Source organism: Megascapheus bottae, chromosome 1, assembly GCF_031878675.1.
Source record: "Megascapheus bottae isolate mThoBot1 chromosome 1, mThoBot2.hap1, whole genome shotgun sequence".
NCBI classification, from domain to species: Eukaryota; Metazoa; Chordata; class Mammalia; order Rodentia; family Geomyidae; genus Megascapheus; species Megascapheus bottae.
The window spans coordinates 51,157,541-51,169,652 of NC_143509.1; positions in this window are offsets into that span (position 1 = coordinate 51,157,541).

Consider the following 12,112-nt stretch of genomic DNA (forward strand, 5'->3'; position numbering starts at 1 on the left):
GTATAATGTAATATATGCCCATTTGACAGAGAAACAAACACCACAGAATGTTGATGGTAGGAGAATTTGGGAAACTCAATTCCATCTGCCATCTTTATTTTGTTTTCCTTTTGCTTTAATAGTTGTGCAATGACAGTTCAAGGCAACATATCGGTTTATGAGTACAATGTTTCTTGATCAGTGATATCACTTTATTTCACAGAAGAGTAGAGTAAAACACAGAAAGGGACAGGAGACTTGCCTAAATGCTTAGTGAGGATGGCATTGTTTCTACTTTTGTACTAACTTCAAATTTAGCCAGTCTCTATTGTGTTCCATATTGCCAGAAGAAACATAGAACGTGTCATGAAGGCACACCAGAATTATGATTTAAAATAAGACACAAGTGCTTCATGCCTGTGATTCTAGCTACTCAAGAGATTGGTATCTAAGGATCATAGTTCAAAGCCAGCTCAGGCAGGAAAGTCTGTGAGACTCTTATCTCCAATAAACTACCAAAAATTCAGAAGTGGTGCTGTGGCTCAAGTGGTAGAACACTGGCCTTGAGCAAAGGAAGCTCAGGAACAACCTCCTGAGTTCAAACCCAGGACCAGCAAAAAATAAGAAAGAGCGAGTGGCCCTTTAAGCAAAAAGGAATGAACATATTTAAAAATGTCAGTCTCCACCCAGAATAGATGCAAACCAGAATTGGTAGCATTTGGATGATGGGTTCTTTTTTTTTTTTCTGACAATAGATGGATGATTAGGACTATCTCTAATTCTGTATGTGTGTCTGTGTGTGTGTCTCTATGTCTCTCTCTCTTTCTCTCTTTGTATTACTACTTGAATTCAGGGCCTTGTATTCTCCCTTAAGCATTTTCACTTAAAATGATACCTTACCATTTCAACCATAGCTCTGGTTTTTTGGCAGTGAATTGCAAATAAGAATTTCATGGACATTCCAGCCTGAGCTGGTTTAGAATTGCAATCCTCAGAGTAGCTGGGATTATAGGCATGAGCCACTTGTGGCTGGCTTAACCTCTTGACTTTACAAACAAAATCCTCAGGTACCCATGACCTTGCTTAAGGCCAGTTGGACAGTTTTGCCTATGATGAAATAAGGTCCTTTCTTTTCAACAATGTAGATAAGCCTTTGCACTTGGGACTGTCAGCTTCTAACAGTAAACTCCACTCACACTGAGATGTGCCCACGGTCTGAAGACTTTGTACTTTTCTGTCCTCCAACCCTCTAGCCTTATTATCCTAAGGGCCTGGAGAGACTAGCCACGATGAAAACTACATCAGTATTGATCTCTGCACCTCAATCCCTGTTCTGCCTTAATTGGGGGAAGTGGGGGAGATGGAATGGGATCTTTACATGTAGAAAAAAGAAAATGAACCCTAGTAATGGAGATAACAATATCTGATAACACTTATTAACAACGCTTACAATAATAAAGCACTTACCAGCTCAACAAAGCACCGTTGAATGAAAATTCATTAATAAAGCACTGTTGAATGAAAATTCATTATTGAGTTCCTCACAACCTCCAGCTAAAATAGGTCATTCCACACTATTAATAAGATTCCGATTCCCATTTTAGAGAAAAGTAACAGAATCCTAAAGCGATGGGGATTTGGGGTAGGTCACAGCGCAGTACTTGCCGTCCTTCAGCTAGCTCCTGCAAATGGCTTTTCCTGGCCCTTCCTCCATATCCAGACTTCCAAGTTAGGTCACTCTAAGCTCCTTCTACCTTTATGATCTTTGGACGTATATCCCTGTTTTCCCTCACTTCACTGGAGCTTCCCTATCACTTACCTGCCTCCCTCGTTGAGGTATGCTTCACTTCATGGTAGTCGTAACTGTCTTAATCACAAATGCATCACTAGTTTCTATCTCAGGGTCTGGATCAATGTATGATAGATGAAAGAATAAGTGAGGGAACAAGGCGGAAGACATAGGCCCCCTAAAACAAGTGACCCAAGTTCTTTCCATCAAACCTTGGCTCAGCCAACCAATACCAAGCGTCCAGGAAAACATCAATAATCTCTTCTAGTTCAGAGATTGAGAACACTTGACCTAGCATTTTGCACTTTTTACGGCCTCATCTTAAAGTTTGACTCAAAACTGCATCACTGCAAACAAAGCTTTTTGCTCCTCTTTAGTCGACTTTAAAATCTAAGCACAGGTCATTGGTTTAACAAACTTCATGACAAATAACTTTTTTTAAAAATCCCAAGGTTGAATTCTTACTTTTCTTAGAAGAATCCACTTAGGTGCTAGTAGCTCACACAGATAATTCTAGCTACTCAGAAGATTTGCGGATCATAAAGCCAGCTCCAGAACTGGCGTGAGCACACACATAGACACACACAAACACACACACACACACACACACACACACACACACACACACACACACACACACAGAAAATGAAAGAAGAATGAGAAGCCATTTGGCTTGACCTCTGCCAAAAGAGAAAAAAGGGCAAAGGGCAAAGTGATTGACTGTAGGCAGTTATAAATATCTCTACATATGGGATCAGGAAATAAGGGTCTTTGCTTTTTTTCCTCTATTGTTGAAAACTGAGGCCTTTATAACCAATCAATCCCTTGTCACTGTTCCATCTTCTTCTAACTTGTGAACTTACCAACACCTAGCCCGTGTCCTCCATGTTGTATTATATCCTGTTTTGCCTTAGATACTTAGGACAGAAGCATGGCTCCTTATCATGGGGACAAGGGCTTGTTATGATATAATCAATTAATTCATTAAGGGAAAATTAGACTTTTTTTTTCCTGTGTGGCTTCATGGATCAGAATCAGGGCAAGTGGGAAGTAATACAAAAATAGAGGCTTTTGAAATGAAGCACGGGACACCAAAGCATTTTCTAACAATAAAAGCTGCGCTGCAGTGAATATGCTGTCTTATGAATTAGTAAACTGCCCGTCGTGGGAGGCATTCAGAATTGTGCTCTGCATACATCAGGGTCATGCCTGAGGAGCCTGCTGCTTAGGAAAGAGCTTTTACCAGGACCTCTGACTGCCTTTTGGATCTGAGAAGTTCCAACTCGATTATCCATCTTCAGCTCAAAGAATAATCGAAAACTAGTTTTCTATGAAGATGGGCCCCAGGACAGCTCTGTTCTGTACCAAATACAAAATATTTCACATCTATTTTTGGCAAGAACAACAATTGTATCTTTCTTTTTTTGAGGTGGGGGGAATCAAAATCTATGTTTCCTTGGTCTGGTTTTATTACCCAGTGCTAGTTCTTTCCTTTTACCCTGTAAAAAGAAGTTCGAGCCAGGTGCTGGTGACTCATGACTAATTCTTCAGCTATTCAGGAGGCTGCAATCTGAGGAGCACAGTCCAAAGGTCCATGAAACTCTTATCTCCAATTAACCAGGAAAAAGCCAGAAGTAGAACAATGGTTCAAGTGGTAGAGAACCAGTCTTTGAGTGAAAAAAAGCAAAACAAAACCAAAACCACACAACTAAGGGATGGTGTCCAAACCATGAGTTCAAGGCATAGTACTGGCATTAAATTTTTTTTCAGCAAAAAGAAGGAAAAGGAGAAAAAGAAAAGAAAGAAGGAGGAAGAAGTGAAGGTGGAAGGAGAAGAGGAAGAGGAGGAGAGGAAGAAGAAGAGGAAGAGGAGGAAGAGCAGGAGCAGGAGCAGTAGGAAGAAGAGAGATATCAGATTCATATCTCACTCCTACCCCCAAGTCTGGATTTAAAGCTCACTCTCAAGAAAGAGATAAGAAAGATTTGTTCATAGGGAAGGGGGGAAAACCAAGACGGGTGGGGGTGTGGGGGGGGAGGGAAACGGGTACCAAGACATGTGAAAGGGTATCAATGTATGTGAATTAATGCACCTTCTATCTGGCAAATATCATGTAAGCCTTTTACTAATTACAATAAAAAAAAAGATTTGTTCTTTTCCATGTTAATTTATGTACTCATTGGCTTTATGACAGAAGCTGTTTCTTTAAGCAGATGTATAGTACTGATATAGGAATCAGAGTGATATCTATTTTCTTTCCCAGACCTTGTCAAAAAAAAAAAGGAGTTACTATCCCTGCATTATGTAAGTTTATTGAAAAATCTTAGCTTGCTCCCATGCCCAACAAGGCCCAGTGAAGGATATGAATAGGGCTGTTTCCTCTCATCTAAAATCTGGTATGGGGAATTCTGGTCCAACACTCATTTTAAATTCCAAGTTGCAAAACCTGGAAAGAGGAATTTGAGAAAATGCTGACATTCTTCTACATCCAAAAACATTATCTCATAGCCATAAATACACTATATGGATCATGTCTTCTAATCAGAGACCTCTATTAGTCTTTTCTGATCAGAATCAATGAAATAATCCACTTGCAAATCCCCTGCACTTTATGTTTCTCAGTATTTCTTATGTAGTTTAGTGGTGGATATCAAAAAAAGAAAGGAAGAAGCTGGGCACTGGTAGCTCATGGTTGTGATCCTAGCTACTCAGGAAGCTGACATCTGAGAATCACCATTCAAAGCCAGACCAGGCACAAAAGTCCATGAGACTCTAATCTCCAATTAACCAGCAGAAAACTTGAAGTGGTGCTGTGGCTCAAGGGATAGAGTCCTTGAGCTGAAGAGCTCAGGAACTTTGCCCAGACCCAGAGTTCAAGCCCCATAACTGAACAAAAAAAAAAAAAGGAAGAAATATAGGAAAGAAGTTACAGTTCCAAGTCCAATTCTGACTATTTTATATGTTTTATGAAAATTTTTAAATGATTTTTTGGCTTTTTGTTTTTGTTTTGCAGTCCTGGGGCTTGAACTCATGGCTTCAGTATAGCCTCGGGCTCTCAAGGCTAAGGCTCTACCACCTGAGTCACCACTTCCAGCTTTTTCTCTGTATATGGTGGTTATTTGGAGATAAGAGTCTTACAGACATTCCTAGCCTAACTGACTTAGAACTGTAGTCCTCAGATCTCAACCTCTTGAGTAGCTAGGATTTCTCCAAGTAGCTACTATCTTTATTTTGAATTAGCCTGAAATCAAAGAGAAGAGAATCTACAAGTACTTTGAGACCTCCTCCTTGGAACATCTTGTGCAATTGCCTCTGTTGTCCTGCTGGTTGGAAATGAAGAGAGCTAGCTATTAAAATTCACTCAGCAGTTTAGCCCTGGGGCCTGGATAAATGGCTGCTGGGCCATAGAGCCTCACTGGGTTCTAGAAGGTATGGTAACCTTTAGAAATCTTTCTTTCCACAGAAAGCAAGAAGAAAAATATTGACAAGATACTTCAAAATCAATCAAAAATAATTTTCTGGCCTCAAAATTAGGAATACATGTTTGATATTTTAAAGCCGGCAAGCCAGATGAATGCTTATACTAGGCAAACTAGCCAGGCGTGTAAAACACTGGGGCATAAGGAATTATGATTCTATAAAAGGAAACTTTAAGTAGGACTTTATTTCTTTATGATCAAGCCACGGAGGAAGTATTGTTTGAGAAATCTCTGCTGCAAGTAAGTAATTTGATAAGAAAAACTTCATAAAATTTCTTAGGTGGTAATTGATGATAGCATGATCAATAAAGAATAAATAATAAGAAAAGAATGCAATAAGTAATGTTCAATATACAATAGCCAAAAGTAAGTGCTAAACTAAAAGTATATTTATCAAACAAGGGAGGAAAGAGCCCAAATCCCATAACACAAAGACTTTAATTTTACAGATGAAAATGAAATAGAAAGAGTAGTATGACTTGGTAAAGGAATACAAAGTACTGAGGGGTTGTTTTTCTTGTGTGTTTGTTTGTTTTAATTTTTTTTGTTTTTTGTTTTGCCTTCTGCCATACTCATTTTGTTAAGCGAGCCAAAAGCTGTGAATTATAAGTGGTTTATATGCTACAAACTTGCAAATGATCACATTTGCTAAGAGCTTAATGAATAACCAGGAAACACAGTATTTTTGTGGTTGTTTTGTTTGTTTCCTTTGTGACAGTACTAGTTCTTGAACTCAGGACCTTAGCTCTCACTTGGCTTTTTCACTGATAGCTGGTGTGTTATACCACGTGAGATACAGTTCTACTTCTCACTTATTGTTAATTAGTTGGCAGTGAGAATCTTAGAGATTTATTTGCTTGTGCTGGCCTCAAACGACAATTCTTCAGATCTCAGCCTCCTAAACAGCTGGGGCTCTGGGTGTAAACCACAGGTGCCTAGTACAATAAAGTTATCTTTTTTATTCTGTAACTAATTCACTAATGTGTATTAAAACTCTATTTTCTGTAAGGTTCTGTTCTGGGCATGGAGGATGCCTTCCTTCCATCTTGAGTAAGTCATTCACATTAAAGGTAGAAACTGAATATATTCTATTCAAGTTAACTCTCCATCTCTATCAGGGTTCACTGGAGAAAGATGGCCACTATTGTGCCACCTATGTGCATAGATTTATTTCAAAGAGTTGGTCCATGTAAATGTGATGACAAGGCCAAAATCCAGCATGGGCAGATCTGAGACCTGCAGGGCAGGTGGGCAGGCTGGACACTCTAGCAGGAGTTAATTGATGCTGCCAAACCTTGGGTTTCGTTAGTAAGACATTTCAGCTATTGAATAATCCCAGCAACATTATCTAGAACAGTCTCTTCTACTTACAGTCAACTGGTTGTAAATAGCAATTATATATCCTAAATATTTTCACTGCAACACCTGAAATGAGTTTTTTTTTAATTCCTGAATGTTAAAACCTACTGAAGCTGAAACATAGAAATATCATCGTATCATCTACTCAAACATTTCATTATGTACCTATCACATTCTCAGTTCTGAGACAAATAGAGAAAAATCCCTATCCTCTAAAGAAAGGACATAAATTAGGCATCAGTAGCTCATGCCTGTATTCTTAGCTACTCTAGAGGTTCAGATGTGAAGATGAAGGTTTGAAACCAGCCCAAACAAACAAACAAACAAAAAACTCTATAAGACTCTTATGTCCAATTAACCAACAAAAAAAAGCTGAAAGTGGAGCTGTGGCTCAAGTGGTAGAGTGTCATTCTTGAGCAGAAAAAGCTAAGGGACAGCATCCAGTCCGTATGTTCACATCCCAACATCAGTACAAAAAAATGAAAAATGAAAAAATAGAAAGAAAAAGGGACTTAAGTTATTCACATAAACACATAGTAAAAAATGATGAGGCTACAAATACTATTACAAAGACCATCTGCTATCTGCCAGACAAAGAACGAAGGAAAAGCTGAAAATACAACAAGTAGTTGACTTTGTCCTTGGAGAATGGATAAAATAAGAGCAAGGGAATCCAGAGGGGACCATTCCTTGTGGGAGAAACAGCATGCACAGATGTGTAGAGTCAAATAAGTGTGTGATGTGTGCAAGAATGGTCCATGGTTTCACTCTGGCTGTATGGAAATGTACTCATCAAAACCTCTTATTTTGTCACTGACCACCCTGCCCCTATCCAAGCATTTATTCCAAAGACATTAGCACATTTGCAGACAAAACAGAGAGATCAGGAGATTCTTCCAGTCACACAGAAAACCTTCAAGATATCACACTCACCACTGCCAATTCCTGCTAAAAGCTAGATTCTACTGGCTCTTCAAGTTGAGTTTTGCCACACCTGAGAAAGGAGCATTCATGTATCTGTCATTTCACATTAACTTTCTTTGAGCCTTTAACTTTCAACAAACGTATAGCCATTGATTTTCCAAACAAGATGCTCAGTAATTTATCTACCACAACATTAAAACCATACTTATTTTACCACTCAGGCAAGGTTAGTGTGTGTGTGTGTGTGTGTGTGTGTGTGTGTGTGTGTGTGTGTGTGTGTGATTCAGTTGCTGTGCTCAGGGGAATAGTATACACAGAGAAAATATATGGGAGCCACAAGTTCAGAAGAAAGTAAAATTCGTATATGAGATTCCTGTTGTTTTTTTTTTTTAGTGTTGTGTCCCCTATTCATTTTCTTTACTTCCTCTGAAACATCTCTGTGTGCCCCAAATCCTACCCTTCTTCAGGGAAGTTCTGTTGGTTTGCAACTCACTGTTAAATAGGCAAAGCTCCTGCCTTGCTTATTCCAGGCCCAACCTCTTCCATGCCTGTATTTAGCTCAATCATTCTTTTTCTGCAGAGAAATTCATGATTTTACTAATGAACTCAGCAGACATGGGTTTGTTTGCAAGACTGACATCCTTATAATACTCAAAAATGATGTGCCTAGCTTTGAGTCTAATGCAACGTTTTTTTAAAAATTATGATAATTATAGGAATTAGAGGATTTCAGACACTTTCCAGAGCAGCTTTTAGTCTGGTTTGTGTCACTCTAAATTGAGTACAAGTAAATTGTACCTCTTACTTCTTTCAGCCACTCACGCTTCCCTCTTTATGTAGGGAAGACCGAAGTCCTAAAACAGGAAGTGATGTCACCAAGTGCTTGGTTTCCTATCCCCATAAAGTGCATTACTTTAATTAAATCTATCAAAGAGGTTAATAAAAAGGAGACTAGGGAGAAATGAGGTTATTGATCAGAGACATTACATAAATGGATATCACCCCAGAGTGGATGTTAACAGATATGCGTACCCTCAAGGCCAATCAGAGCTCAGCTTCCACAGTGGGAGACTGTTGGTCTTGTCTTGTCATTCTTCAATTACTTCCCAAAGACGAAGAAGGAGGCTAGAGGCTTGCAGTTAGATTACATCACATTTGCATACTCCTTTACAATTATTTTGTACTGTCTCATTTTAATTCCCAGACAAATTTTACAGTAGAGGCAAACCACACATTTGCAATCTATTGGATCCCAATTTGGAGAGCAGAATTCAAGCCTCCCCAGCATGACTGTAACACTTGGAGAGAGTGTGGTCAGGAGGTTACCTCTGTGTGTGTGTGTGTGTGTGTGTGTGTGTGTGTGTGTGTGTAAAGAGGAACTAGTGCTTTAGTGAAGTTAAATGGTATTGACACACGCTGACTAATAGTCTTTATGAGAAAATATCCCATTACAGAGTGGATGCTGATCTATTCTGTGTGTGTGTGTGTGTGTGTGTGTGTGTCTCCTGGGGCCTGAACTCAGACACTTCCTCTCTTTTTTACTCATAGCTGTCACTCTACCACTTGAGCCATGCTTCCAGTTATGGCATTTTGCTAATTCATTGGAGGTAAGGCTGGTGTGGATTTGTCTACCCAACATGACTTTAAACTATGATCTTCAGATCTTATCCTCCTGAGTAGCTAGGATTACAAGCGTTAGCCATCAGTTCTTGGCAATGCTGGTCTATTATTAAGAGAAAGGTTTTGTTTAAGTCTTACTCTATCCTTAGAACAAGGTCATACATAACTTCTTTTGGATAGAGAGTAGAGACTTCTCTGAGAAAAGAGGGACATCAGGGTAGACACAATATCTTAGAAAAACACCCAAGGCCAAGCAGGTAAGAGAATCACACTGGCTGGGACTGCACCTTGAAGGTTGTATGGACTCAAAGTCACTTTCAGAGGGGTGAGGGTCCATGGAGGCCCATGCAGGAATGGCAGGAGTATGGGAGCAGCATCTTACCTCCCCAGACTTGGTCCCCACAAAGCTTGGAAAGAAAGTCTACAGGTGCAGCCTGGTGGATAAAGAAGAATGTGCTGCCGTGTAAGGTGGGGAGAAGGCAAGAAGTACTTTCACAACAGGAAAGCTCTTGGGTGTAGCTCCAACCCTGGAATTCTGAAGCTGTGGTTGGCATCCTGGGGAGATCTTCCTTTGAATTCATGCTGCAGGTTTCCTCCCATAAAATCCCTGGAACAACCAACTATCTAGAATTCAAGGATAGGGATGCCTAAAACCTAGGGGTTAAATGCCAGTCCATTTGCTTTGATGCCTAATACATAACTTGCCAGTGTGATCTAACAGAGATCCAGGTTTTAGACCTGTGGTAATTCCTCCTTGTACCTGACTAGTTCCCTGCTTCCTAAGTCCCTAACTCCAAGGATGTTTGTTTAGACTTTTCATTTTCAATTTTATGAATTGTCATAGCATCTCACTTTCAGAGGAGGAAACTGAGGTTTGAGGTGATCCTGTAACTTGACCAAGGTTACAAAGAGTTAAGGAGCAAACCCTGGTCTTCTATCTGCATCTCTTTGAATCCAGTTTCCTGGTGGTCTCTCAGAGCCAGTGCTGGATGACTGGGTTGGAGGTGATAGCCTTGTCTACATGCATGCCTCCTTAGGTCTGTCATTTGTCACTTATATGACTTATCTAACTCTTGGCTTCTTTGAATATTAATTTTCCTTCTCTGAAAAGTAAATGCTATTCTTTCCTGTTAGTGAAAGAGCTGTTATGGACAGTATGTTAATAAAAAAACTATAGAATACTGCAAATAAATATAGGGTAAACCATGATCCTGATATTGCTCAGGAATTGGTGAGTTCGCAGTTGGATGGAAGAACTCATAGAACCAGGAATAATGAATTATTTATTTTTGTGCCAGTCCTTGGCTTGAAATCCAGACTGGGTGTGGGCAGAATTCCTTTGCTTTTTTTGCTTATGGTTGGTGATCTGCCATATGAACCACAGCTCCATCTACTTCTCATTGAAGATAAAGGTCTCAAAGACATTGATGCTTGGGAGAACTTCAAACCGTGATCCTCAAATCTCATCCTCTTAAGTAGGCTAGGATTATAGGAGTGAGACACCAGCATCTGGTCTCATCTATTTCTTTAACAAATCTTTTATATTATTTTATATGAGGCTCATGAAAAAAGCCTTCAACATAGCTCATCTGTAAAGACCTTGGTTTCTTTTTCACATCTCAGATGACCACTTAGGTCAGTTACTGAGAATTGTTGTTGAATTGTTACCTATGCTATAGCTGTGTTGAAAATGAAATAAAGTAAAAAAAAAATGACCTTACTGCTGGCCTCCAAAAAGTCTTTGGTCAATTCAGCACATTTTGCAAGCTAGAAATTCACTCCTCAAATTGTCTAGTTAGATTTTTTCTCTCTCTCTCTCCCAGAAAGGAAAAAAAAAGTAGTCTGCTCAAAATTAAAAGTCTGCTTCACAAAGAAATATCATTGTGGAAGCACAATTCAAAAAGTATTTACTGAGTGTTCTATAGACTCTGAACCAAACTAAGAATTGAACTGTTGCAAGGAGGCAGGGTAGAGATGGTCACCTTGAATACTATTGTCTGTAGACTTGGTCCCTATCGTCAAAGCAGTGAGAAGTTCCAGAGGAACTACGCTAGTGTAGGTAGAATTTTAGAAGTCAACAGATGAGGAAAAATACAGACTAAAACCAGGTGTCAATATAAACAAAAAAATAGATGTTTGGGCATTCCTGAGAGTGAAACAGAAAACGATAATTTGGCTTGGTGTACAGTTAATGAGTCCATGAAAGACTTTAGAGCAAAACAGTTAGCATGATGAAATACAAAAACTTCCAGCCAAGGGTTATATTTAGGATCCTTTTAATTTTGAAGAGCTTATTATCAGCAACAACTCTAATCAAATTTAGTGCACGTCACAACAAAAATTCCAAAGGGAGAAATGTAGTGCTGGCTCTTATAACTAGAAAGTTCGAGTATGACTTTGGTCATGACTATTCAGGTGTGAAATAATGTCTTCAACACTATGATTAAATTCATTTTTAGGCTATGTTAGAGCAGTAGCAAGATGTCTGCCAATAGCTCCAGGATTAGCTGGGTTCTAGAGAATATGGGCTCACAGAAAGAGCACATGGAAAAGGTACTGCAGGAAATGATCATCCCTGGTCACTTACGGTGGCCCAATTACTGTGCAAATGCTGAGGTAGGGAAAGAACCCTAGTCCCCTTCACCTTCTGTACGACCTGAGTTACATCATGAAGACAGAGTAATTTCTCAATGGAAAAGACATTGGGCAATCTTTCCTCTCTGCCAAGTATACTATTTAAGCGTGATGTAAACATATTTACAATTTAAGCTGAACATTTTTTTCCTCTTTAACCTCTAGCTCCATGAAACAGTTCTTTATCTTGAAGAAATTTCCTGCAGCCAAGTGAATTATGACACCTTAAAATTTTAAATGTACTTTACTCTGTTCATACAGTTATTGTTTCTTCACATTCACATATTCAATATTTCCCTTGATTTTACATTTATTGGATGATATAGATAAT